At 36.9% G+C, this 17,203-nt stretch overlaps 1 protein-coding gene across 13 annotated transcripts in view; it reads left to right on the forward strand.

Annotated features, from left to right (window-relative positions):
• ptprfa (protein tyrosine phosphatase receptor type Fa) overlaps window positions 1-17,203 on the forward strand; it is a 244,120-nt gene that overhangs the window by 21,753 nt on the left and 205,164 nt on the right. The window contains exon 2 of one of the 13 annotated variants that reach the window (XM_051896608.1): window positions 16,352-16,424. The exons of the other annotated variants lie outside the window; for them this stretch is intronic. The gene's annotated coding sequence lies outside the window, so the exon portion shown is untranslated. The remainder of the gene's footprint in view (window positions 1-16,351; window positions 16,425-17,203) is intronic. 13 annotated transcript variants of the gene reach the window in all.

Raw genomic sequence — 17,203 nt, forward strand, 5'->3', positions numbered from 1 at the left:
AAAAAAAAAAAAAAAAAATGTTATAGTGTGTATTTTAAAGCCACTCGAACACTTGATGAGGCGTTTTAATCACAGGCCAAAAAAATTATTTTATAGTTTCTGTACTGTAATGAAGGCTATGCCTTTGCCTATGCATTATTCATATACTTTATTGTTGTGAAAATACCCAGAGATGGCTTGAAAAACACTCATAAACCATATATTGTGTTTATTGTCTTCATGTTTAATCAGTCAAAACGTTCCTGCTTTTTACTCAGCTATAGCTGGAGACCTTTGTCCATAAAAGGGATTTTATGGAACGTCATAAGTTATTACATCTATGAGTCCGTTTTAGACTTTCTGTGAGAGAGCGCCCTCCAGTTTCGAGTATGAATGAAACAGACATTTCATAAAGGTGATGATACATGGGGCAACTTTTTGAACAATGTTGCCAGACAATGTTGCCAGACAATGTTGCCGAGCGATGTTGCTTGGGCACTTTACCATTGAGAATGGGCAACAAATTTCGATCTAAAGTATCCAGATATTTTTTGCCCATTCTCAGTGGGAAAGTGCCCAAGCAACATCGCTCAAAAAGTTGCCCCGTGTATCATCACCTTAACAGTGTTTAGTGCATCATAACTCTTATATTGCCTCGTTTTTGATAAGAATAAAAATGTCAGGTCATGCATATATTAGCTTGTCTCTTTGAAATTATTTCTAGATTTATTAACATTGGCCCATGAAAAACTTGACATGTGTCCCGTGTCCCCCATATGACTTTGTATCTCGATCTGTTTTCTGCAAACTTAGATCTTTGGTTGGTGGTATTTATAATTAGAGAAGTATCTACTCTCATTCTCATTCTTTTTTTTTTTCCAATTTTATCATAAATTTGTACATAGTCATGCATATAAGATGAGTCATAAATATTTTGGTCCATTTTCCAGGAAGAAACAGACTGTAAATTATAAATGTGTATATCTGTTAAAAGTTTGTTTTGTCAACTTTTAGGAGTGCACTAGCATTTTAGATGACCTCAAAACTGACGGACATGAGGTAAATTCAATTACAATGTAAATATCACTATGCCCCGAAGGAAACTCTAAATGTTCTTTTGAATCAAAAGGTCACCTTGATAATGTAGCTGCAATTTTTATTTTTTATTTTAAATTTAAGGGTTTTTTTTTATCTGTTAAGACTGTTGTAGCAAAACAATGTTTAGTCATGTTTAAGCCATGTTTAATTAGAAGGAGAAGCTTTGAGATTCATGTAGTGTGTGTATTGATGGGGCAAGAGCATTTATTAGAGTGAAGCACAGGGTGGAGAAGCTTACGACATCTTTCAAGGACAGCTGGAGGAAGGGGATGCTGGAATATGTAGGTTCGATACTCTCCTGCTGCTTGACTGGGAGTATTTCCCCTGTGTGGAGGGGGAACGTGATTGAGCGACTCCGGGGGCTGACGAACATATTAAGACCCCCATTAGTCCATGAGACAGATGGTCCGTATCTCACAACTCCACAGTCGCCATCTCCCATTTGTTTAATCCACAAAATAATTTCTTTAATGACAAAAGTCTTGTCAGAGATGCAGTTTACAGGTGCATTACAGATACAGCAGCCTTCGTAAGAGCCTCTGCTGACTTTACACCCACATGAATCTGATGCTGGCTGCTTTGGCCTTGATCAGGCTTTTACTCTGTTGATCGGTAGCCCTTGGACTGAACTGCGGCATCCAACTGTGTGTGTTTCACTTTGTGGTACTGAGTGTGTAGAAGCTTTCCCATGTGTCAGCAACAGTTTAGAGCGTGTACGCACCAGAGTAAGAGTGTCAAATACACTGAATAAGTCTAATCTGGCCTGTGATTTGTGTTTATTTCTTATATTGGTTTAGCTAAAGCAGGAGAGATAAACTATTTAATTTTTTTTTTTTTTTTTTTTGCACATTGTAAGTGTGAAAGTGTATTTTAATCACACGCTGCTTTCAGTGCATATGCACAAATTCAAGCTTTTCAGAATCTGTGGATGTGTAGGTGACAACTGTATTAATTTTAAAAATTAATAATTATATATTTTGTAATTATTCATTTTAAAAATTAAGCATTATATTTTTTTTATAATTATTAAAAAAGTGCATTCTACATTTTCCTACCTTTTTATTTTTTTTTATTATTACTATTTTTTTAAAACCAGAGCAGAAAGTTTGAATGTCAGAGACATGACCAGGTGGGTGGTGCAGGTGTGTTGTGTGTGTGTGATCTGTTGCGTGGTTGGTGCGTATGTGTAGGCAATGTTTTTAGTCCCACTCACCCTTCATCTCAATTTCCTGCTTGTTTTCACAATATCTCTGTTAGTTTCTATCAGAACATATTAAAAATATCTTTGTTTGAAGAAAAGTATTATGGGTTTGGAATGACATAAAGGTGAGTAAATGATGACAGAATTTTCATTTCATCTGTTCATAGGGATATTTCACTTTAAAATGGAAAGTCTGTCAGATTTATTCACCCTTGTGCAGATTTGTAATATAAATTTATTTATCAAGCACAATAAAACAACAGTAGTTGATCATTGTGCTGAACAATATCAGTTAAAAAACTAGAATACATACATCAGTATGGCAGTAAAACACAACACAAACACATGTAATTGATGTTTAGACTAGCCCCATTTGACTCAGAGATTATAAGCCTTCTCGAAGAGATAGGTTTTTAGTTTTGCTGTAAAAAGTGATTCTATCAAGATTATTCTGATAGAAAGTGGTAGGCTGTTCCACAATATGATGCCGGCTATGGCAAATGCCCTGTCACCCATTTTCTTCAGCCTGGATCTAAGGACCAATAAGAGTTTCTGATCAGATGACCTTAAAGGATTAGTTCACTTTCAAATGAAAATTACCCCAAGCTTACTCACCCTCAAGCCATCCTAGGTGTATATGACATTCTTCTTCCTGATGAACACAGTCGGAGATATATTAATAAATATCCTGACGCAATCGAGCTTTATAATGGCAGTGAACAGGGGTCACGAGTATGAAGCTGAAGAAAGTGCGTCCATCCATCCACATCCATTCATCACAAACGTCCTCCAAACGGCTCCGGGGGGTTAATAAAGGCCATATTTAAACAATATCCCTATTTAACAAGTTATGAAGTAAAATATCTAGCTTTCACCAGACCGCCTTCCATATTCATCTTATAAAAAAACTGAGCTGGCATCGCGTCAGTTAAGCTTTTTCCGTAAGTTGAATAGAGAAGGCGTAGGATGTAACAAAAGCGTTTTGAACTGAGAGAGTTTAACACTTTATTCGTAAGTTGAATACGGAAGGCGGTCTGGCGGAAGCTAGATATTTTACTTCATAACTTGTTAAATATGGATATTTTTTTTACACAAATGCATCGCTTTGCTTCAGAAGGCCTTTATTAACCCCCCGGAGCCATGTAAAGTATGTTTATGATAGATGGATGTGGATGGATGCATTTTCTTCAGCTCCTACTCGTTGGTATCGCTCACTGCCATTATAAAGCTTGGAAGCGTCAGGATATTTATTAATATATCTCAGATTGTGTTCATCAGAAAGAAGAAAGTCATATACACCTAGGATGGCTTGAGGGTGAGTAAAGCTTGGGCTAATTTTCATTTGCAAGTGAACTAATCCTTTAAACATCTAGCTCAGTGGTTCTCAAACTGAGGTGCGCAAGGTGAGGTGACAAGAGGGGGTACGTGAGCAAAATGCTGAGTTTTGCCATTCGTTTAATTTTACCCTACCTTAAAATAACATTAAAACTGAGCATGTATTTCTAACAGGCAAAATGTCGTGACATCCAGTCTTTTGTGGTCAAAACTGATTGCATCCATACAAGCAGCGTGCAAATATGTTGCGTGCAGAGTGTGCTGCTTTAGCAAATTGCGCTACTGCCATTCTCGACAATGTACCTTTGTAAAAGTGGGGTTTTAGCATGAATCAAATAATGTCATCAACCATAAGAAAAAAAAGGATGCTTGCACACTTACTGAACAAATAGCCTATAAACACAGGCTGTGCATAGAGATTGATTTAAGACTCAAACTCTCTTCAATATAAAAACCCTGTTCTTGTTTTTAATGTTGATAATATATTATACGAGCAAGAATGCAATTTTCCCCCAAATATCCACTCGATTGCAAATGTGAATGTTAATTTATTAATTGCAAATGTAAATTTTTCAAAAAAAAAAAAAAAAAAAAAGTAATATTAAGTGATAAACTTTTTAAATGGAGTATTGTCAGTGTTGTTTGCTCAATTTTGCAATGAAATAATAGTTCCAACGAAAGCCTCAGAAGAACTGCAACAGTTGCGCGGTGGTGTTTCGTGAATGAATCTGCGGCTCTGAATGAATCGTAAGAGTAAATTATTCAATGACCCATTCATAAATGCAGCCTCTTGCTTCGTTACTGAATGAATGAATGAATGAATGTATGACTCGATGACTCACTCACTAAGACAGTGACTTACTGCCACCTACTGGTGGTTTTAGTTTAATATTTAAAAGTATCACTTCGTTTTTACCATCATTGCATATTTCTCTATTGAACATTTAAATATTTTTTTATTTAAAACATTATTTATTTTAAAAAGGTATTTATAAAGGCATGTATAATTCTTTTGAACTCAGAAAATATAAAAAGACTCTTAACCTTGTCAAGGAGTCGTAACTGAAAAAAACTGATTTAACTACTGCATTTACCTGCTTATCAAACACAACACCCAATTTTATAACAGAGGGATTAACATATGAGGCCAGGCTCCCCAAAACTTGATTTGTGCTGCCAGAAACAGCTAGAGGTCCAAACACAATTGCCTCAGTCTTCCTCTCATTAAGATTTAGGAAATTTAGGAACATCCATGCTTTAATATCCGACAAAGCACTCAAACCATGGTTTTGTTTAAAAACATAACATCATGATGGGTTGAGCAAATAATGACATCATTTTAATTTTTGGCTGAACTATTCCTTTAAGAAAACACGTGGACATAGGGCTGCACAATTAATCGTATTTTAATTGCGATAATGATATCTGCTTCTCTCGATTGATTACAAATAATCATCACGATACTGGCCCGCTCATTATTTATCCTGAAAACGTGTTTTTTCTTTGGGATATGCTTGTGGTTGCCAGATGCAAAGAGCTTAAATCCCCCAAATAGAGCTTTCCCTTAAAAAGATATACCGTTGTTTTACTTAATCTGTACAATCTGGCAACTCTGTGCACGTGCTCCCTCTAAATGCAGAAGAAGCGCTGATGATCTGAAAACAATCATGTGCGCTGGAGTTTAACAATCTCCACAGCGAAATTCTGCATCACTGAAAGTGTCATACAGCCAGTCTTTGTTTCTTCACAAGCCACTTGTACTATTTGTGTGACTAAATCTGCCATGATCAGACCTTCAGCGATGAATTCCAACAAATGCAACATGGATCTCCACCTTACTGTTTGCAGAATGCACTTTTGCAACCTATGTGACAATTCAAACGGGAAAATGAACATAGTTTGGAATTATACATATATATATATATATATATATGTATATCAAAGAGCATCGTTCTTTGCTTTATAAATTTGCAGGGCAATCTGAATCTGTGGTTTGTCTCATTTGCAAACGAATTGTGTAAAAATCTAATGTGAATACAGATTACAAAGCGTTCAACAAAACCATGTGTTTTGTATTGATTTACCATCTAACGAAGTTATCATAGTTGGTTAAATGAAGTCGGTGTGCCACCTACAGGCTTTTTGGGTGAAGTGTAGGTTGGTAAAGAACGTGCAAAATGGCCATAACTACATTACCCTTTTTGATAGAATAATCGTGATTAATAATCGTGATTATAATTTTGAGCAAAATAATCATGATTATCAGTTTAACCATTATCGTGCAGCCCTACGTGGACATTTATATATTCAACAATTAGCATGCTGCTGAACTGGGTCTGTTTCCGTGAGCTGCATGTTAAACATACACCAGTCTGTTCACATGAAGCATGAAATGAGAAACGTCTTTCTGCAGAGCACCACTCTATAGGAATCCAACTCTGCCCTCGGGTCTAAAGGAACCTGAGCATGTCATTCCATCGGTGTATAATGCAGATCATTCAGCTTCTCGAGACTGATGGAGACAGGCCGTGAGGTTTGGCTGGAGATTAGGTCCTGGGAGGATACTAAAGCCCATGATGTACTTAGATCTCCTCTAATTCTGCAACATGTCAAATTTCCTCTTTCCATCAACATTTTGAACAGAGAAAGGGGTCTTTGTTACGTCTCAGGAGAGTCACAAAGTTAAAGGACATTGACCCCCATGCATGTGCATGTGCACACCTATGTTTAGTTAGGTGGTGATGGGGTGCGTGTAATGAGTCTGTACCGTGTGCGGATCTCTTCTCTTTGTACTGTATTACAGTGCAGGTGTAACATGGCTGTTCTTGGCTGTACTCTCCTCACGTCAGGACATTATTAATGTGAGAGATGGATCCGCACGGAGCAGGATAAACTGGAGGAGACGAGCTCCTGTAAGCAGAGAGCAAAGTCCTCCACCACACACGCACAAAAAGAAACCATTTTTATAAAGTTAAATTTCAGATAAAATAGGAAATGTATCTGAATCAAGCCCATTCTTTGTCCCTATTTCAAGTTAACTTCTTGTATAGATAGAACTGGCAGTCGTGCTGTTGTACTATAGGCCTCACACAACCATGTTACACTTTTAAAGGGTTAGTTCACCCAAAAATGAAATTTCTGTCATTAACCCCTTAATGGTCGAGGATCGTCGATGGCCCCAGATTATCTTCCTCATTCTGATCTCCATGATAAACATAGCCAAACAAACGTTTACACATGAAACAAGAAGCTAATAAACGCACAATTACGATGGTATATGGTTTGTGTGTGTTTTTCATGCGATTTGGTGTATTTTCATATGAATAAAGAATGTTTACAACATACATGCAAAGCAGGTGTAGCGATTAGCTGCATATAAAATGCTAAATATAACATGTCAACACCATTATATGACTAAAATCCACATTAGATCGCAATCGGAAGTAAATACAAACGCTCGCTGGTTGAGTTTTGAGTTAAAGTGTGATATTAATCTTTTAAATTGTTTTATGTAGCTTGATGCTAATTGTGGCTCAAATGCCCCTGTCATGCCAGGAGCTATATTCTATTTCACAATCTATTTCACATAAGGTCCCAAGAATATGCTTTTTTGTTTGTTTGTTTGCTAGAAAGACTTCAGATAATAGGTGGATTAATGTAAAGTGGGATGAATGTGGTGTTGATGGGCAAGCCATAATGCCAGAATAGGCTATAATGGCTGAATACAAACAAAAGAATAACTATAAAAGAATAATAAAGATTAAGTCTCATTCATGACAGGCATGTGAAAGGTTCATTGAGTGAAAACAATAAAGCATGAATTGAGCAGTTAGTAGACTGGTTAGAAGGCTGCAAGTATGTATTTACAGGGCAATAACAGTGATTAGCATCTAATCAGCCTACTCTAAAAACTCACGACATGGTCTTACAATATGCTTCGTAAAATGCATAGTTTTAGAGATATCATCCTCAGATTTGAAATGAAGCATGACCACACTTGTGGCTTCACTTTAATTGTGGTTATAAGTTGTTATACTACATTCATATAATATTTTTATACATTAAAATATATATTCTTAATTTTTTTTTTTTTATGTTTGAGCTTATATATCTCTATATTAATAACAGTCTGAGTCTTGAACTGTAAACTCTCAAGTGTTGTCTTTCTAAATATATGTTGATTATGTGTCTATTCAGAATGATGTATGAGCAGCAACCTTTTTATTTTGTCATTAATATGTCAGTAATATGTCATTTATGCCCCACTTGCCAAAATGTTGTTCCAAACCTGTAAGACCTTCGCTTATCTTTATTATCTTAATTAAGATATTTTTGATGAAATCCAGGTTTTTTTTTTATCCCCCATAGAAAGCAACACAATTACCGTCATTCAGGGTCCAGAAAAGTAATAAAGACATTGTTAAAATAGTCAACGCCACTACAGTGGTTCAACCTCAATGTCGACTATTTTCACATCGACTATTTTAACAATGTCTTTATTACTTACTAATTATATAGCTTTCTATGGGGGATAAAAACCTTTTGGATTTCATCAAAAATGTCTTAATTTGTGTTCCGAAGATGAGCGAAGGTCTTATGGGTCTGGAACGACATGAGGGTGAGTAATTAATGACAGAAATTTCATTTTTGGGTGAACTAACCCTTTAAAGTCAACTAACCCTGGCATCTATGGTTCCATGAAGAACCTTTCTGTTCCACAAAAGGTTCTTTGTGGTGGAATGGATTTTTCAAAATGAAAGGTTCTTTATAAATAAATGGCGTTACTAACGGCATTACTTTTTTCAGTAACAAGTAATCAAACTAATTACTTTTTCTCTCGTTACAATGCCATTACCGTTACTGACAAAAAAAAAAAAAAAAAGCCAAGCTTTCTATAGATATTTTTCTCATGTCTGTGAGGCTTGCAGCCTATACGCTCAGTTTCGGTTCATTTAGCCTATAAGACGCGCTCTATTTCACGTGCAAGTGATCGCGCCGGCACCTCCATTATATTATCTGCTATATTTGCTTCTTATTTATTAAATCCAGGCAATTGGTTGATGAAACATTGATTAAAATTAAGATAAAATTTTTACAAAACGAAATTTACTTTAAAGAAAGGTTTTCTACAAAACAAAACTTAATGAAGTGGTCAAAATCACTCCATTATGAAGTGGACCCACTCCATGTCTCCCAATATATTGCACATCTTATGATGCATCTTACTCATGCTGTTCACTTTTCATAATCAAATAGATGAATTTAAAACATAACATAGGACTATTTAAACATAAATATGAAACTACGCTTTCTTTAATGGCTACCAACACATAGTACAGTACAGAGAAATTTCATGTCGTGAGCAAGAGCGGATCATGAGTCACGAGTCAGATCAAGAATAATTTCTTTTTAGACTTATATTTAATATTAGGGGCGTCCAAGTTATTTGACATATTTGAATTTTTTTATTTTATTTTATTTTTTAAATTAACGCAATAGTTACTTTCCCTGTTAATTAGTTACTTTTATAATGATGTAACTCAGTTGCTAACTCAGTTACTATTTGTGAGAAGTAACTAGTAACTATAACTAATTACTTTTTTTAAAGTAACGTGCCCAACACTGGTGACAAGTCTAAATTATTGTCAGTGGTAATCAAAACCATGTTATAAATGCATAGTCATTGTAAAAAAAAACATATATTTGGTGAAGTAATCTAAAATTTTGAACATTAAAAAACAAATAAGATCTCTTCAATGTCTTGATTGTTGGATCGTGATATCTTCTGCTTCTCAAAATTTTCTCCTGAGAACAACACCCCAGTAAATTGTGTGTCAATTGTATTAAAACATTTATATCACTATTAGTGTTTAAAGTCCCCTTATAAATTCTGAAGAATTATCTGCAATCAAATGATCTACATCTGAATTATCTGCATCCAAGCCAAAGCTATGAAAGAGCAACCTCTGAGCGATAATACTGTTCTCTGGGATGCCACAGAGAGTGAAAGCTGTGTGCATATTCACGTGTGTGTGTATGCCCATAAATGTGTGTTGCTGTTAAGTGCACATTGTCCCTGTGGCTCCAGCCAGACATTAGAAGTGAAATGCATTGTGTCGGTGTTGGACTGGACAGTGTGGAGATGAAAGAGGATTGGGCAAGGCATGTGAGGCCTGTTATTACAGCTAATTGGCCATGCTGTTTGCCGGAGGGCTCGCCACAGTTTGACACGTTAGATGATAGGCTTCCTGCATGCCCTCCGCTAGACTGAAGGAAGACTCTGAGTCTGTCCCTGTCCCACTTCCCTCAATCCTGTCCACACCCTGTCCTCATTCTCCTATTCACTGGCTTCTTGTCTGCTCCGGGTCTGTTATAATGACAGCCCTTGTGTTATTGTTGGAGAGACGTGTTATTTGATCGCAGTGAGAGTGTTGACAGGCCATTAGTCAGGCAGGCTCAAGGTGTAAAGTTCATTTCCCACCCCAGACGAACATGTAGGTAAGAGATGCTTGAGTTGTGTGTGGCATCACTACGATACACACGTCTCTAAGAATATGGGAGAGATGAGAGATGGATAACCAGCATACAGATGGAAGACCATGTCATTCCTCACAGAGAAAAAAAATGTATTATAAAAAGTGCCATTTGTAACACTTAATATGAACAAAGCCATTTGTAATAAGATGTATTATTTATTTATATGTCAAAAAAAACAAAACAAAAACAAAAACAAATGTGAGTTGCAATACTCACCGCCATGATTCTAGGATGTTGTGGGTTGCAAGCGTTACCGTAACTATTGTATAAAATAAGCATTAATTTAATTTAGGTGTATTTGCTCTCATTTGCAGTAATTGTAAATGGTAAACTGTATTAACTTACACATCTGTTCAAAATTTTGGGGTCAGTAGTTTTTTTTTGTTTTGTTTTTTTGTTTTATTCAAGGATGCATTGGATCAAAAGTGACAGTAAAGACATTTATAATGTTGCAAAGAATTTCTATTTCAAATAAATGCTGTTCTTTTTTGAACTTTTTATTAATCAAAAAATCCTGAAAAAATGTACCATGGTTTCCACTGTTTTCAACATAGATAATAATCAGAAATATTTCTTGAGCAGCAAATCAGCATATTAGAATGATTTCTGAAGGATCATGTGACACTAAAGACTGGAGTAATGATGCTGAAAATTCAATCGCAATTAGCAGCGAAAGAGAACTCATTTCAGTATATGCGCGAGCTCTCTATGAGAGACGCACGCACATTATATGCTGCTCATAGAGCGTGTGTGAGAACTGAACAATGTTTTTTTCAGCCCAATTGGGCTTGAAAGGTTAAACACACATACCTACGTGTCAAAGTGACATGTATTTGCAAGTAAACAGAGTCATTTATTTATTAAGTCAACATAAACAGTTGAAAAAGAACTGAGAAATTGAGAAAGAACAGCGCACGAGTATAATGGATCTGTGCAGCCAGTCTTAAAGTGACAGCATCCAAATTTACCTGCTGTCATTATTAATGCTAATCAAACAACAAAAAAAGAGAGAAAATCTCTCACTGCTCGGCTGAATCACTTTTGTAACTTTAATAAGAATAAATGTATATTTAATTTAATACTATGCATTGTTTTTTATACATTTGATTATTTTATGTAGTATTTTTTATTTCTAGTGCTTGAGGTTTATCAGGTAGGTGTATTTCATTTGTGTCTTTGCTCTATTGTAGTTTGTTTTCTTTGCTCTTTCTTTATCACTGTTTAATTGTCTTCAGTAAGCTTGAGGGATTTTTTTAGGCTAGTATTAGTTTTTTAAATGATATTGAAAATGGTAAAAAGAATTATGAAATTTTAGTGATATCAAAATCAGGGCCACTGCTGGCCAAATGGGTGCCCTAAGCAGAACTGTATTGTTGTGCCCCCCAATCCCCTCCACAAACGCATTACCTTAAAATATATATATTATTATTGTCACGATCACCGTCTGTTCCTGTCAGTTCCTGGACTCCATTTCCCATAATCTTCCCTGCCAATCACATGCACACTCCACACCAATCACCAATTGCCACACACACCTGTAGATCATTACCTGGACTATAAAAGACTTACACACACACCACCTCATTGCGAAGTCTTGTTAACCTGTGTTGCAATTCTGAGCGTTTGTTATCCTGTCTGCCTTTCTGTTCCCGTTACTGCCTGTTACCCGTGATCGACCCGTTGCTGCCTGCCTTTGATCCTTGCCTGGTATTCTGTTCTGTGAGTGATATCTGCCTGTCCTGACCATTGCCTGTATCCTGACTACAATTCTGCCTGTCCCTGCTGTTCCTGTTTGCCCCTGCTTTGACCCTGCCTGTACGACCACGTTCTTTTATAATAAAGCTTGCAAATGGATCCCTGCCTGAGTCTCGCTACGTTACAATTATTATTATTATTTTTTTTTTTTTTTGTGGTTATAAAAATAGACCTAAGTGAACAACAGTCTTTAAAATGACTTAAAATATATAGGCTATATAATAACAATGAGGCAGTAATAAATGTTTCAATGAAAGTAACAAGAGCAAGTTATTTTATGTTTTTTTAACAACACTGTCAAAATACATAATGTAAACAACTTTGTTTTTGTGCATTATGCATTATATCAAATGCCTGCAGAGGGTGCCAGCGGCTAGTTGATTGTTGTTGTTACACTTCTTGCTATTGTTACAGCATTATCAAATCCTTTTTTAATATTGGCCAAACAACATTTAATTCAAATGTCCACTTAATCTTTAATATTTGGCCACATCTTTATGATATAAATGCTGCAGTCACTGTAATTTCTTCAACAAGAACATGTTATCAAAACATGCAGAGTCAGAGCGAGGGTTTGAACTTTTATTCTAAAACCGCGGTGAACATTTAGAAACATGTATACTCCTATGTTACCGTAGGTTTATATATGATAGCACCAGTTGTGTGCGGTGGTGTTTTAAAATGAGGAGGCAAAGTCCTCATTTATGTCCCTGTTACACAATTTTAAGTTAACATTACATAAAAAGAGAGACCAAATACAATTCTATTTTGTTATTTTTACACTATGTAATGCTCTATTTATTAAAACCAAGTATAAATTTCATCAAGTTAGTGTTTTTACTAATTTTTACATTTATTCCAAAATAATAACTAAAGGCAGTAACAATTTAAAGTCGGCATGAAACGGAAGTTGCGATTGTCTTTGCTTCTCTACTGTGATGTCTATCCGAATGAAACGGCATCTGAAATGAGAGGGCGGGACTTGATTTCGTCCTTCGGGAATTGATTGGATCGTTGGAAGTTGGGCGTTGCTAACAAAATGGAGGCAGATATAAATGACTCACTCCGAGCACCCTCACGTTACTGTAAGAACTTTATTTATTGAGGATGACGAGGAAGGTTAACGGCACTAAACAGCGAGAGAGCACGTGCGAGACGTGCGAGACGCTCCGGTCGCTTGCTCTGCTCCAGTGGACACGCAGCCTGACTGACTGAGCGATTCCTCAGGTTCCTTTCCATGTTTGAGGGTACTGTACACCCCAATGACTGGCATCAGCGGTGGTTAATGCATTAATCTCTATAAAGTGAAGCTTACCCCAGCGACAGCATTTATCCCATACGTCACTGGATCTGCTGGCAATTCCAGATAGCTCCACCCTCGCGCCATAGCATGTGACAGGAAGAGACGATGAGTCATTTTGAAGGGGGAGGGGAGGTTAATGTTTTTGATTAAAGATTATGAGGGCACATGAATTTTAAAAAAATAATGAAGTGCACGGATAAATTATTGATAATAAATACTAAATATTCCATAAAAAAATAAGAATTGTCAATTTTGATTTAATGCCGACTTTAAACAATATTTTAAATTGTTACTATTTTCAGTAGTCATCAAGCTTGTACACACTGGTCACTCACTCACAGACACAAAGATGTACCTTTTAATTTCACCACGCTGATTGCTCACTTAGTTTACACTAAGTCATATATGCATTACATATACAGTGGGTACGGAAAGTATTCAGACCCCCTTAAATTTTTCACTCTTTGTTATATTGCAGCCATTTGTTAAAATCATTTAAGTTCATTTTTTCCTCATTAATGTACACACAGCACCCCATATTGACAGAAAAACACAGAATTGTTGACATTTTTACAGATTTATTAAAAAAGAAAAACTGAAATATCACATGGTCCTAAGTATTCAGACCCTTTGCTGTGACACTCATATATTTAACTCAGGTGCTGTCCATTTCTTCTGATCATCCTTGAGATGGTTCTACACCTTTATTTGAGTCCAGCTGTGTTTGATTATACTGATTGGACTTGATTAGGAAAGCCACACACCTGTCTATATAAGACCTTACAGCTCACAGTGCATGTCAGAGCAAATGAGAATCATGAGGTCAGAGGAACTGCCTGAAGAGCTCAGAGACAGAATTGTGGCAAGGCACAGATCTGGCCAAGGTTACAAAAAAATTTCTGCTGCACTTAAGGTTCCTAAGAGCACAGTGGCCTCCATAATCCTTAAATGGAAGACGTTTGGGACGACCAGAACCCTTCCTAGAGCTGGCCGTCCAGCCAAACTGAGCTATCAGGGGAGAAGAGCCTTGGTGAGAGAGGTAAAGAAGAACCCAAAGATCACTGTGGCTGAGCTCCAGAGATGCAGTCGGGAGATGGGAGAAAGTTGTAGAAAGTCAACCATCACCGCATGGAGGACTCCAAGATGGTGAGAAATAAGATTCTCTGGTCTGATGAGACCAAGATAGAACTTTTTGGCCTTAATTCTAAGCGGTATGTGTGGAGAAAACCAGGCACTGCTCATCACCTGTCCAATACAGTCCCAACAGTGAAGCATGGTGGTGGCAGCATCATGCTGTGGGGGTGTTTTTCAGCTGCAGGGACAGGACGACTGGTTGCAATCGAGGGAAAGATGAATGCGGCCAAGTACAGGGATATCCTGGACGAAAACCTTCTCCAGAGTGCTCAGGACCTCAGACTGGGCCGAAGGTTTACCTTCCAACAAGACAATGACCCTAAGCACACAGCTAAAATAACGAAGGAGTGGCTTCACAACAACTCTGTGACTGTTCTTGAATGGCCCAGCCAGAGCCCTGACTTAAACCCAATTGAGCATCTCTGGAGAGACCTAAAAATGGCTGTCCACCAACATTTACCATCCAACCTGACAGAACTGGAGAGGATCTGCAAGGAGGAATGGCAGAGGATCCCCAAATCCAGGTGTGAAAAACTTGTTGCATCTTTCTCAAAAAGACTCATGGCTGTATTAGATCAAAAGGGTGCTTCTACTAAATACTGAGCAAAGGGTCTGAATACTTAGGACCATGTGATATTTCAGTTTTTCTTTTTTAATAAATCTGCAAAAATGTCAACAATTCTGTGTTTTTCTGTCAATATGGGGAGCTGTGTGTACATTAATGAGGAAAAAAAATGAACTTAAATGATTTTAGCAAATGGCTGCAATATAACAGAGTGAAACATTTAAGGGGGTCTGAATACTTTCTGTACCCACTGTAGATATCAGCATTGGCCAATGAAACACACATGTAAGTCAATAACCAGTTGCTTGGGTTTTCTGAGTAGTTGCCAAGTGGTTGCTTGTTGGCAAAAAAAGTGAAAAGATTTCTCTTTCAATTCTTTGTTGTTCTGGTCTCTTCAATGTACTGTTTGCCAGCTGAACATTATAAATCCAGTCGCTTAGAAATGTTGGCTGCACAATTTGAGGCGTCGCTCATGTTAGTGGCAAAAAAGCTGTGGGCCACACAGTTTAATACTGGGGCTGGTGATTTGTTTATATATCACTAATGAGCCACTCAGCTTGCTGAAGAATTACAGTAAATCAGCTACTAAAATGACAACCACAAAGTCAAAAAACAGGGTCACTGAGCCACTGACATGCAGCACAGTCCTTGACAGCCCAAGGTCAGTGTTTATGAGGCCACACACAACAAATATTAGACAAATACATGAGATCAAATGCATTTTAATGACTTGCTCAGTGTGTATGATGAATGTAGTAATCCATACAAATTACAGTTTAAAGATTATCTATAATTGCTTGGGCCTGATACATATTATATCATTGGGAAGATGCATATTGAATGTGTAATTCCATTTATCTGAGTGGTAAATGGTGAATGGAAATGAGGAAAATATGTGTTTCCTGTTCCTGCACGATTGAAATCTCACCCTGGTCAATTCTGAACAAATCCTTGCAGCTTGCAGCGTGTAATAAAGCCCAGACCATCCGCAAAGAAGAAACTTTATCTCACCACAGAGAAAATAATCACAGTTTTCTCTGTGTATATAATTGAGGGCAGCCCTTGAAAGACAATAGAAGAGATTGAAGTGGCCTGGTTAATTGTCTGTGGGTTTGTGCACCGTGTCTTGACTCTAAAGCAGAGATTCCTTGCTGCTGTCCTGGGGACTAGAGTTGAATTAGCCAGGAAAATATGACTCTCAGATTATTCACATTACAAGCTACAGTAGTTCATGGCAAATGAGAGTCAATATTATACGTGGAGTTGTTCTGGTGCACAGGAATTGTGTTATTGGTTGCTCTTTCATATCTCTCATTTCATTTAAGCATTAACTTCCATAGGAGAAACACAGTATGTGAACGGTATAGCTCAGAAAATTTGTTCTTGGTAAAATTGGGTGAGAAATGCTTAAGGTTATATTGAGATCTCTGACTTTTAATTGCAGGCTTTTGGTATCTTGGCGCAGCTGAGCACATTTCGACATTTCGAGGTTATTTGGATCTTATTCATGGGACCAAGTAAGCAAGTCTCCATTTGCTTACCATTAATATCTTTGTTGTCTAAGAGAAACAATTGATATCTCATTTGTGGTATTTTTTTTTCTATGGGACTACAGCTGTTTGTGTTTCTTTTTTTAAAAGAACATAAAAATGATTACATTCAAAAGGGATCTGCACGCTGGAAATGTTACAAAAATACTTCTTTTAAATAGATCTTGACTGATTTATTGGTCTGCCAATTTTATCAGCCGATATGCCGCAGATATGCCACCGATATGAACATTTTTGGCACACACTTGCACCGTGGTTAATCTTAAATCTGATGACGCATCTATAATATGGTTTGTTGAAAATAGCTGAAAATAAAAACAGACAGACATAGTTCAGCTAATGTACGTTTCAATGAATATGCATTCTGACTCCCCAATACGTTTCAACAACGATGATCAAAAAGCGTGGACAAAATAGTCACTCTTTGTAAACTTGGTTCACTGCGAGTGCCGTATACTTGAATATAAGCAGTCAATTATCCCATCATCACCTGGGTGTTGATAGTGCGTGAGCGCATGTGAGACATGAACAGCACATGTTGCTGTCTGTGTTTAAACTCTTATTTTATATTTGATTATTTTATTCATTTCCTGTACCTGAAAACTACTGTTAGAATCCTTAAATACCTGCTGTTGCTTGTAGTTTGATTATTTGTTCTTATTTTCTTTATTTTTATTTGACAGTTGTCCTATTTTCCCTGAACGTAGCACATACCAAACCATATCGAAACCGTGACCCTAGAACTG

This window comes from Ctenopharyngodon idella, chromosome 6 (assembly GCF_019924925.1).
Source record: "Ctenopharyngodon idella isolate HZGC_01 chromosome 6, HZGC01, whole genome shotgun sequence".
Classification (NCBI taxonomy): Eukaryota; Metazoa; Chordata; class Actinopteri; order Cypriniformes; family Xenocyprididae; genus Ctenopharyngodon; species Ctenopharyngodon idella.